Source organism: Lissotriton vulgaris, chromosome 8 (assembly GCF_964263255.1).
Source record: "Lissotriton vulgaris chromosome 8, aLisVul1.2, whole genome shotgun sequence".
Classification (NCBI taxonomy): domain Eukaryota; kingdom Metazoa; phylum Chordata; class Amphibia; order Caudata; family Salamandridae; genus Lissotriton; species Lissotriton vulgaris.
Genome location: NC_141696.1, coordinates 1160672203 through 1160684378, shown reverse-complemented (window position 1 = coordinate 1160684378; position 12176 = coordinate 1160672203).

Sequence of the window (12176 nt, the reverse complement as noted above, 5' to 3'; positions counted from 1 at the left end):
GTAGAGGAACCTCCAGCGGAATACACCCCTTTTGAGGAAGTTGAAATTCCACTAACTTACCAGGAGCATGAGCTCTGGTTTAATAGCGCCCTAAAACATCAAAATCACATTACCAGGCTCGGTCCACTAGGTAGACCAGGCCACATGGCCGGTTCTAGCCAGCTATACACCACATCCTGAGATTGAAGAAATGTCAGGCAGAGAACTTTTAGTTCAACTAAAACAATTAATTAAAATACATTGACAATTGGTACAATATGTCATGCAGACTTTAACAGTCCAACCAGCGATAAAAATTCCACAGCACACCCATCACCAGGGGAACACAAATAAAATTACACCACAGACTATTCAATCAGTCATTGGTAAAATACCCGCAAAACGGGAACAAATTCCGTTTTGGTTAGCTCAAAAAATTACTACACATGGTGTTCCGTCTATGGCGGTTATACCAGATGTACTAAGACAGATTCAAAATGAATATGGTCCAGAACCTGCTTTAACTCTAGGTATGAAATTACTGAAAGACTTTAAGCAAGTCTCGGCTATATTACTAGCCAACATAAAAGGAGAAGCAGCATATGTGGATATCCGCCAAAAACTTAAAGAAACAGATATAGCTGACCAACCTTTTGAACTTGCCAGAATAATTGAAAAATCCTATGAAGAATTAGGTAGGGACAGTTTAGGTGGTAAACCACTAAAACCACAACTAACTCAAAATCCTGAAAAAACTTTCATTAGAAATAATCTCAATTCTCAAAAGAAGAAGTGGGAGGGTAATAAGCAAACCTCTCCCAGAGAAAAACATTTCCAGTCCAGAGGAAAGTCGCCCCAACAGAGAGATAGATCTCCAAAAGGAGGGGGCAAGTCTCCACAACGGGAGCCCTCTGAAAAAAGATATAACCTTAGAAATAGAGAAAATTTGAGAAAACCTGACAGATATCACAATATTGATACACGTCCCTCTCTATCTTTTCTGACTTCCTCACAGAAATCGGAAAGAAGAGGACGGTCAGAACATAAAGAAGAGCGCGTCAAGTCCAAAGACAAAGAACCTGCTCATCAAAGTAAAAAATTAAAATTTCCGAAAAAGAAGGTAGCCAGTATTATAATAAAACATGCCGAGGATCCTGAGGACACTACTCAAGAATGGAGAGTGGGCCCAAACAATACTAGACAGCGCAGCAGAAGTGACAATAGCTCGCAAGATCCTGATGAATCTTCTGGAGACAGTGGACATGAATGAATACATTCAGGTGGAAACTGCAGACACCAGAGTTAGCGTGCCCCATAAACTATATGAAATAACATTACGTATAGAGGGAGATAAAACTAGGAAAATAAAAGGGCTCTTCTGGGAAAAAATATCTAAAGGCTATGATAGCCTTCTAGCAGAAAAAGACTGGCCACCAGAGTTTATCAGGGAGTGCCCACATGGCGAAGAAATGATTATGCCTGCCTTCTCAAATCACATTCCAATTCATAAAAAATACACATATGCAAGAAAATGGGCAGTGGCCCAAGCTCCTGCATTATATAAAAATCATGTAGGATGGGATGAGGATTCTCCTCACCATAAACTCCAGTTAAAAAATCAACCAACTGCTCAGAGGCAGTATCCTGTTAAGAAAGAAGCTAAAAAGCAAGTCAGAGATCTTAGATCAACTAGAATATCAGGGGGTGATTGAAACATGCACCTCACAAATGAACAATCCTTTGTTTCCTGTCTCCAAGCCAAACGATTCATATCGTCTAGTTTTGGACTACAGACACCTAAACTCTTGTTGTAAAACATTTGCAGTACAAAACTCACACAGTGCAGCACTAATGAATAATATCGTGCGCAAAAAATATAAAACGACATTAGATATTTCAAATGTTTTTTTCTGTCAAAATATTGCACCAAAAAGCAGGTATTTTACCGCTTTCTCCAGCATGGGGGCTCAAAAGCAATTTTGTCGTCTCCCACAGGGATTCAAGAACAGCCCAGGATTATTTTCAGCCAGGGTAACAGAGTTACTACAAATGTATGATGATGAGGCATTATCCTATGTCGATGACATCTATCTTACAGACAATGACCTGGAGACACACTTGAAAAGAGTGAACACCATCATACTTGGGTTCGCATCTGAAGGGTACAAATTTAAATTTAAAAAGTCACGAATTGCCCACCAGACAGTCCTATTCTTAGGATATGAATTATCAAGGGAAGGCAAAAGCCTAGCAGACAACTTCTTAAAGAAGTGTGCAGTACTCCAAGCTCCAAAAACGCTGAAAAACTGACAATCAACTCTAGGTTTCCAGAACTTCGGAAGAACTTACATTCTAAATTATGCAGAAAGGATTAAACCACTCTACGAATTAATAAAACCTGATTTCAAACCAATTAATTAGACTCAAAAACACACAGAAATTTTACGATCATTACAAACAGACATTTTAACTAAAACAAAACTGCAAACACGCGCAAACGAACGCAACCTTATAATCCGAGTCATCCCAGGAAGATGCGGATTTACATACCTGACCTCTAATGAGGGAGAAACGGTACCAATAGCTTACAAATCACACTTTTACACACAAGCTGAAATGAAATTCAGTTCTACTGAAAAAATTCTAACTGCGATTCAAACGGCTGTAGCAAAATAAAAAGCCCTAGCCCTAGCTCAGCAGTATCAGCCCTTAAAGCAGTAACAAGACCAAGCATTCCAAATGCTATGGCATTAGATAAAAAATGGATACAATGGGTTAATTCTCTTGATACAACTGAAGTGATACACGCATTTGATCCCAGAATGAAAAAGCTAGAACATCTAGAATACGAACAAGAATGTCCTCTGTCAATCGAAATTCTGCCTCTGGAACAGTATAGCTGTGTAATCTACACAGATAGATTTGCACAACACTACGTTGTGGATAAAAAAGTTTACAATGCTGCGTGCGCGATTGCTAAAGGTCGCTGGCGCTTAGGTAAATTCAGACCAATGGTCACTAAAACTGAATCAATCGAAAACTGTACAGCTCAGCGAGCTGAACTACGAACTTTGAAGATGGCGCTTGAAAATGCAGATCGCGAATTCCCCACACTAATAGTGTGCGACTCGCATTACTTCAGCGAATCTTATAATAATTCCATGCAGACCTGGATTAAAAATGGTTACAAAGATGAGACAAGTGGCACAATAAAATATAAAAAACTATGGGAACAAGTAGTTTTTACAGAAAGAACTACAAAAGACTTGCGTGATACATTCGCAGAGTCTTCAACGTGATGGCGTTCACATTGCAGGGAATTCATTGGCTAACAGAGCCATGGCGGCAGCTGGTCAACCGGCTTCCGTAGCTACAAAAAAGCGTTCTAAAAAACAAATAGATGGAGAAACGCTACTAGCAGTTAGAACCTCAATGGAAGGCAATTATGCAGCGTTACCTCTAAACTATCCACTCGGAAATACATACATAATTGATGCGAACTCCGTTCCGTTTGCTCAAATCCCTGGAGTGGGGGATACAGTAATTCCAAACACGAACAGGAGAGTCTTCTTGATTCAAGAAGCACACATGGGATTGGGTCTGAGGCACCAAGAGATCCTGAAATCTCTAATAGAATTGCAATCAAAATACTGGTGACCGGAAATGAGCGTGCAAGTTTATAACTTTGCAATGGATTGTCAAGACTGCAATAGAGATCGCAGTTATGAACCGGACCAGATATCTGATTCTGACACAGTAATACCCGCCCAGACACCTCTATAAGACAGCATTAGACTATCTACACGCAGGCATCCGACCAGACAAATGTGATCCCATAAATATTAAGACGAGATTCATTTGGATGTGGCCCCAGCGCTCGGCTGACGCCAGAACTGTTATAAAAGATCTGCGAGTCTTTATCAGCACATACGCAATTGGCATGCTACATTCTGACCAGGGTCCTGCGTTTAGCTCTTGAGCTTACAAGGAGGCCATGGCCAGCATGGGCATTGCATTGCGGTACTCTAGTCCATTCCATCCTGAGGGAAATGCGGTAGTGGAGAGAAAAAAACATGACATAAAGCAATCTATAACAGCGAGGGTATTAGGTTCGGGTGATGGGTGGGTCAAACATCTAATAAGTGTCCAACGTAGTCTTAACAATCTACCAAGAAATTCTCTGGGTGGAATCACTCCGTATGAACTTTTGTTTGGTACAAGAATGATAATCAAAGATCTCGATTGTCAGACTTCAGTGGTGAAACAAAAAGCTTTTGATATCAAGGATCGTTTGGCTGTTTTACAGGACTTTAATGAAACAAGAAGAAGTCTAAGTAACACAAAACTAAAGCCAACAGCCACTGAAGAGAAACCATCTGTCCCAGCAAGACCTGTCTGGATTCCAAAGATTGGGGATCTAGTCAGAGAAAAGATCGCTGTGAAGAAGGAATTTGGGCCTTCTTACAGAAAAGTAGTACCTGTCTTAGCTATCAGCGGAACAAGATCAGTTGTACTACCGTCCCTTGCTGTTAAAAAGGAGAACCTAGTTGTATCAATCGACCGGGTAAGACCACAACGATGTGGCCAATAATAAGTAGTAGGCCCAGTGGACTCCCAAGAAGTAGCAGAAGACCAAACCTTGCTACCATCCAAGAGGTTCAAACTGAGAGACTAATCACATTTGATAAACCTGCAGTGAATAAAAAAGGACTATGCAACAAAGCCATGGAACTTGTGCCTCATGAAACCCAAATTGCAACAGTTTGTCAAGAAACACCTGTCTACAATGATGTAGCCTCGGACTATTCTAATATGAAAAAGGAAGAAGGAACCACAAAGATTAATAACAATCCTGATGCCATCCAAACAATTGACAGAACTGCATCTGGCTACCTTATCAATTTCGATGACTTTTCCGATGATCCAAGTGAACATGGAGACAAGCCAGCAAACAAAACTTTCAAAGACAAAATTACAGACCTCTTTCATCAACTTGGAGAAACATACCTGATTTCACCCTGGATTTAACTGTGGATTGTGTTAGGTGTACTTTTCCTCCTGCTCTGGCTCATCTTAGTTTTAAGCTTGGGAAGAATGATTGATGGAAAATACAGTACAATGGACACAGCAAGTCAGAACATCAACTTGGTTCTAAAACCTCACAGATCTTATCACGTTGAAAAAAGAGAACTATCATCAGTGAACGTCACAGCCATTCCTATGCCTGGTGGTGTAGCATGGGACAGTACTGATTACAAAATCTATGGCCCGGTTGAACTCTTGAAATATCCACACCAGTTCAAGATTTCTTTAACTGACTTTGTATCACCTAGTACTTTCTCTGATGATTGGGACTTTGAAAATATTAATAATATGATGTCAGATTTAGAAATGTCAGCAAAATTTACAGAACATGATTATTTACAGGGTTCATCGAATTATGAAGAAATGTATTGCTTCAATCATTTTGGGCATCAATATTTGCATAAATCTGCTAATCCTAGAAATGTGTTCAGTTATAATCAGTGGGAACATTGCCCAACTCCGCCAAAAGGCAGTTCGAAAACATTTTATGAGAAATTCCCATACTTCTCAGGGGTTAATGTCACTGATCCAGAAAAGTTTTATTTTAAAATCATGAATAAGACAGGAATGAAAAACATGTTGACAAATACTAAACTGATTTATTCTGAAAGTTTTATGAAAAAATGTCTACATTTGGTTTTGAATTTTGGAAAAACAACATTGAGACAAAAACTGTCTGGGGTACAAAATAATGGCAGGTACAAGGGTTAGAATCATTATTCAGAGCCTGCATGATCCCAGAACAAATAATGTTCCTGAATGATACCTTTCACCAAACAACCTGTCTTGGCCTAGCCAAGATAAAAGATGTAAACAACCCGTCTATACCGAAGCCTATGCCTGTTAGAAATAACACTACAGATGAGGGGTTAGACGTGGCCTTTATTTTAAAACAAAACAGAACAAATCCTGTTTGGAGAAAATGGTTGATCTAGCCCACAGACACTAATAACTGTCAAGATAGATTCCTGAACAAAGTACAGGGGTTCAAACAGAATAGGCCAGACCCAAGATATTCCCAGAGACAACATCCAGGGATAGTTACAACATACAGTGTAGGAAAACTATGCCTCGAATGGCTACAGAGATCCACACTACCCGAAATTAAGCAACACTTGACTTTATTTAAAGAAGGTGCTGACTTGCGAGATTTCTTACTGGGACCTCGCAAACAGCGTCAAAAACGTTTCATATACGCCGGTATATACGCAGCTTACAATGAAGCTTGGAACATAACACAAATTGTAACTGCAGAAAAAAATACGAGAAATTGATCGTATTAATTTGGAACAATCACTTTCTGTAGTGGACAATGGGTTAACGACTCTGTCCTCCAGAATTTATTCACTGGACAGCATTGTATCATCTGCTATTGATATAATAGAACAGAATATGCTAATGTTACAACATGGCCAGTCCCAATTACGTTCTATTGTACAGTTAGGCTGGACGTTACAAAATGTGCGTTCAGGCAACGTGCCATGGCATCTAATCAACACAGCGTCATTATTTTCAATCTTTAACCTTACTGATAAACAAATCTCTTTGTCACAAAGAGGGACAGACTATACGGTGCTGAGCATTGAAAAACTCGAAAATTTGCCGTTGACAATGTCAGAACGACCGATCATTGAATGGATAATACATGGCACCATTACAATCCCAATAACAATGTTTCAGTTTCAATACGGCCAAAAGTATATACCAGCAGGCCTGTATGAAAGGTTGGGTAAAGGATACATCAAGCCAACCTGGAATTTGTCTTATACACATAGATGTTGGAGTGGGGGCAAGAAAGAAGTATTTCTTAGTGGTAACAACTGTAAAAAATCACTAAGCGGTACACTTCTGTGTCAAGGAATTAACTTGCATGGAGCCTGCGAAGGTTCTTTAAATAACCTTTCATGTCACCTGCACGGCACCCCTGCTACACAGATAGAGCCTTTTTTCAGACAGCTTTCCAACGGCAGCTACGTTATAATAACTGACCACAGCTGTTGTGGCATGGTGCCAGGAAAAGCCTATCTCGTGAGCGTTACTTCCATGGTCACTTGTTATATGCAAGTATTGTATCCAAACAGCAAACCATACATGGAGGCGGCAATATGGCCTTCTTTGAATATCTCTTCTATTCAAATTGATACTTTAAGCAGAATGAAGTCTATTCTTTTACAAACAACTGTGCCTTTAACCTCGTCTAGAGAAACGCATGATCTGCAAGTTGCAAGGACAGCAGCAGAGATACATGCATTATTATCAACAAATTGCCCCGTACATTTCGTAGAAATGTTAAGTCAAATCTTAAACATATCTGATACCAGCGGTATCGCACATGTATTTAAGACAATTTTTTCGGGACTGCTAGCACCCTTTGAAGCAGTTCTTGGCATTTTTTCGAATTTCGTGCATTCTGTGATCGGCGGCCTGCCTCTCATCTTGGAACTCGTAGCAGGAATCTTATTTTTGTTCCTTCTGCTCCGATATGGCAAGTCAAGTCACAGACAAAACTCAGGCTACAATGGAGGACACAATTCTAGCAATGCAATACCGAGAGCGGATCACTAAAGTCCTCGGCTTGGCTCGGCTAAGAGATCTGAATACTACCTGGTTTCTTTCATTCAGACCAATCTGGCAAGATTGCATCCTACCTGTTCTACGATGCTTGCTTTGCGGAGAAGAATGCGTGTTAGACGTCTGTCTCACACTCCCATCAGCAGTACCTATGGATGTCGATACTTTGCTTGGTTCGGTAACGGCTCATGCAACGTGTTGTTCCCAGCGGCTACCCATTCTGATGATGGCATTCATTGAGACCTCACCATTACGATTAGGTGGCGGTGGGTACGAGATGAAAGCGGCACACAGGTACAACCTTCTGTGACCATTGCTGATCTAAACACCGATGATGGCAATGCACCGCACATATGCACTATTTCCACCTTTTCAAATCTGGCCCAACTTTCACCTACTGTTGTAGACACATTTTTTGCCGGCCTATCTGAGGTAATGTTCTCTCCTAACAATGGGGATAATATTTGAAATAGCGAGCACACAGCGTTCCCTGAACTTTGAATTCGGCCTTCAGTTTTGATAAACAGAACTTCTAAAAACATTGGGATTATTTTTCTTTGCGAAATTATTTTTCCCCAGTTCCCAAAATATTTACTTTTTTTTTGGGCACATGATACTCTGCTTAAAGTAGAACTATTCTTAGAGAACAAGATTTCTATTTTTAAAAATACCTAGAGACAATATTTTGATTTAGCCTCTAGCACATGTACAGTCTAGTATAAATATGTGATGAAATGGTCTTGACCTTCTCTTCTGTATTAAGAGCAATTTCATAAATGTAATTTTCGTGATTCATTCAGTCAACATTCTAAATGAACAAAATATGAATTATCTGAATGATACCACTGCTTGAAAACGTACAGTATTATACTCATTTTTCGTGTATACACCATTTCAAATGCGAACTATGTATTTTGGGGTGGGCTGGAAAACACATGCATCGTTATATGTTTAGTATTGCTTTGTATTTAGTAATGATGGACATTATACGTGGAGTGGGTGTTGTGAATGTATCTAGGACCCTAATTAGATATTCCCGATTTATGCCCTTATGTGGTTATAACAAATCATATCCTTATAAAGGCATAAGAATCATATCCATATTAAGTCATAGCCAATGAAGTCCAAATACGGCAAGCCTACTCCCATAGACTCCTAGAAAGTACAACGCGTTCTTAAACAAACCAAGCCTCCAGCAGCCCGGGAATTCCCCCTGCTTCTGTTTTGATTTGTCCTAGAACTCCTGAGAGTCCTGAAAGAACTGCCAGTTCTTAGTGACCTCTTATGTCCAACCTTACGTCAAACTCGGCACCTTCCAGGTATAAATATACCAACACCTGCCTTAAGCAACACACGGTGGTTTGGAGCAGAATCGGCTATCTACTTGCCCAACGCCCTGCTGATGCGAGTGCCGAAGAAAGCCGACCCTCCCTGCTGACGCACTGAGAGAGACGCTGTCTTTTCTCCTGCTGAGAAAATCCAGGTCCAGTGTTTCCCTGATGCCCTTGCGGGTTTCTGGGAGATCGAGTCCTGAGAGAGAGATACAAGACCTCCTTCATTCTATACCTAAGGTACGGAGCTGATTAGACCCATAGAGAATTCTTGATTCAGATTCTTGGCAAAAACTGTAACTCATCTACTCCTTCCCTGTACTAGGCTTAGGTTAGGTACACTGGGGTAGGCGTATCTTAGAAACACCAGTTGAGTACGTTTAGTCATTATTTTATCATTGTATGTATTTTATCCATTTTAAAGTATCTTATGGCTTAGAAACCATATAAATGCTTTTACAGTATTATTTCATAATACTCCTTTTACTGTACGCACTTTGCAATTGTGGCAATTAATTTCTCTTGCATGAGAAAGAAGACTGCTCAATAAATAACCCTTTTATTGAAAATGCCCGTCTCTCTATTTCGCTGCATCTCTGGTGAAACGAAGCATGCACAATTGACTGAGTAAAATAGTTATCTATTGTTTCCGCGACTCTAGAGATATATTCCTTATTGCAGGGGGAACAAAGTTGTCATGTGATATGGTTGTCAGAAGGTAATCCCTTTTTGTCTATTCAGGAAAGCTAAACACCTTCTTGTTTACTCAAGAAAGTTTCTAGTGACCTCTGAGCTAGCTGGCACACACAATTAAGTCTAACATATTCAATAGAGACCTAGTCAACCTCAGTCCTACGTCTAAACTATCGTTTATGTTATTCCAATGCGCAGAGCCTATTGGGAATATGGGAACTACACTACAACATTAGCAAATATCTAATACACTTTTTTTCTGTACATAACACAACAAAATTGAAATCACATTTAACAACATCATTTTTCTCGCCATACAACATTCAAATCAACCACCCTGTAAAGAAAAAATAAATAAATAAACAGCAAGTGTTTGGTAGACTTGCTCACAACAACTGGCTTTGAAATAACCAATTTAGGTTGTATGTAAATAAGTAAAAATGTTCAATAGGATTGATAATAATGAAAAATTGTATAGGATATACAAGGATTTATTATTCAGTGCAATTTTATTTGGTATGAGAAGTATGAGTATGAATGGTGGATGTTTATATATTTATTTTTATTTTTTCTTTACAGAGTGGTTGATTTGAATGTTGTATGGCGAGGAAATTGAGGTTGTTAAATGTGATTTAAATGTTGTTGTGTTATGTACAGAAAAAAAGTGTATTAGTTATTTGCTAATGTGATTGAAAACTTTTTGAAAAAATTTTGTGAGAATTAAATAAAAGCGATTAATAAGCTTAAAAATGGTTTGATGGTATGTCCACAGATTTTTGGATATAATTAATTTCCAAACAACAAGCAGTATTGGCATTTCCTTTGGGTTGTTCATTTTTAGAAACTGGACATTTCCCTGTTCTTACATCTCTGTGTGCCTGTAGCCTGTTTCCAATACATATCTGGGGCGGGGGAAGGATTGACAGCTGCACTCTGTGCATTCCTTCTAGACAGCAACAAACACAGGAACGTTAAATGTGTGTGAGCACTCTTCTGCAGTCTGATGGCTCTTTCTGGGCAGGGAAGGGAGTGAGCGGCTGAAACTCACAGCTGAATTGGCCGTGCCCTGTCTACACACAGGGCTGATTACCCCTACTGATAGACTTGACCCACAGCTGGGATGAAAGGGCGTCTGTGCATGTCAAAGACCTTCCTTTGAAGTTACCTCTCTTCAAAGGCACAACAGGGTATAAATAAGACTCTTCTCCTACTGATTGAGACACTTCTGGACCTTCAACTGGACTCAGTCAGAAGAATTGCTGTGCTGTATCAAGGACTGACACATTGCTGAACCGCTGACCTAGAAGGCCTGATTTATCTAGTGTTGCCCTACTGTCTGCTGCTCACTTCCTCTGCCTAGGAGAGCTGGGCTTGCTGGCTTGCCTCCTGTTGCTTGAGACTTAGGGATATCAAATTCTCTACCCCTGCTCAGGTGCTGAGTTCACTGGAAGTGGACACAGATACTTGCTTCATGGAAATCAATGCATCCCCAGTGTGCATGTAGCAGAACCGGTGCATTGACCTTGATGCTGAAGTAGAAACGAGCACATAGATCTCGAACCACTGCATCACATCCAGAACCACTGCTTCTGAGCCAAGGCATCACCTCCACTGTGTGGAGAAGATCAACATATCATCCCTCCAGAGTGAATTAACCTGTCACATTATCTTTGGAACCATCGCACTCGGAACTGGTGCTTCTCTCAATGGACCTTGACACATCGCTACCTCTATGTCAAGAAAATCAATGCATCACCTCGACTGCAGGCCCGATATCGATGCTACGCTCGTCTGCACCCCGCATCTCGCTGTTGCGACCAGGATCAAGGTACTCTGTTCACCGGGTCTGTGTGGCTTTTGTCCCCAACCTGCGATCCATCACAGTCGGCTGAAACTGTTGACTTTGCTCCGGCCTAGTAGGACCTCAAGTAACCCCTAAAGCGTAATTGCCTCTCAGCGCTATTTTAACACTTATTCTTTTCAAATGTATATCTCGACTTGTACTTATTGGAATTTTTTTTATTTTGGTCTTGTTTAGCTCAGAAAATAATAATCTATTTTTCTAAACCTGTGTGGAGTCTTTTTGTGGTGTTTACATTGTGTTAGTTACTGTGAGTGTGTGTTGCACAAATACTTTGAACATTACCTTTTTAGAGAAGCCTGACTTTTCTGTGCCAACCTACCAGAGGGTAAGCACAGGTTATCTTTCAGTGTGTATCTGACTTACCCTGACTAGAGCGGTGGTTTCTTCTCATTTAGGGTGCTAACTCTGACAACCAGAAACTAAATTTCTAACAGTTACCAATGGCGTTGCCCAAGCCAATTCTGAATACGTTTGGCAACTAATGAGGAAACCTATTTTGACATGATCTTGACTAAACTGTGCAGCATACAAATTAAAATGCACCTTAGGAGAATCCAAAAATTCAATTAACTGGACCCCCAGAAAACTTGGGGTCTTGAAGGGACAACTGAGACGTCTGTAGATCATGACACCAAGCTCTACTTTAGCAGTTT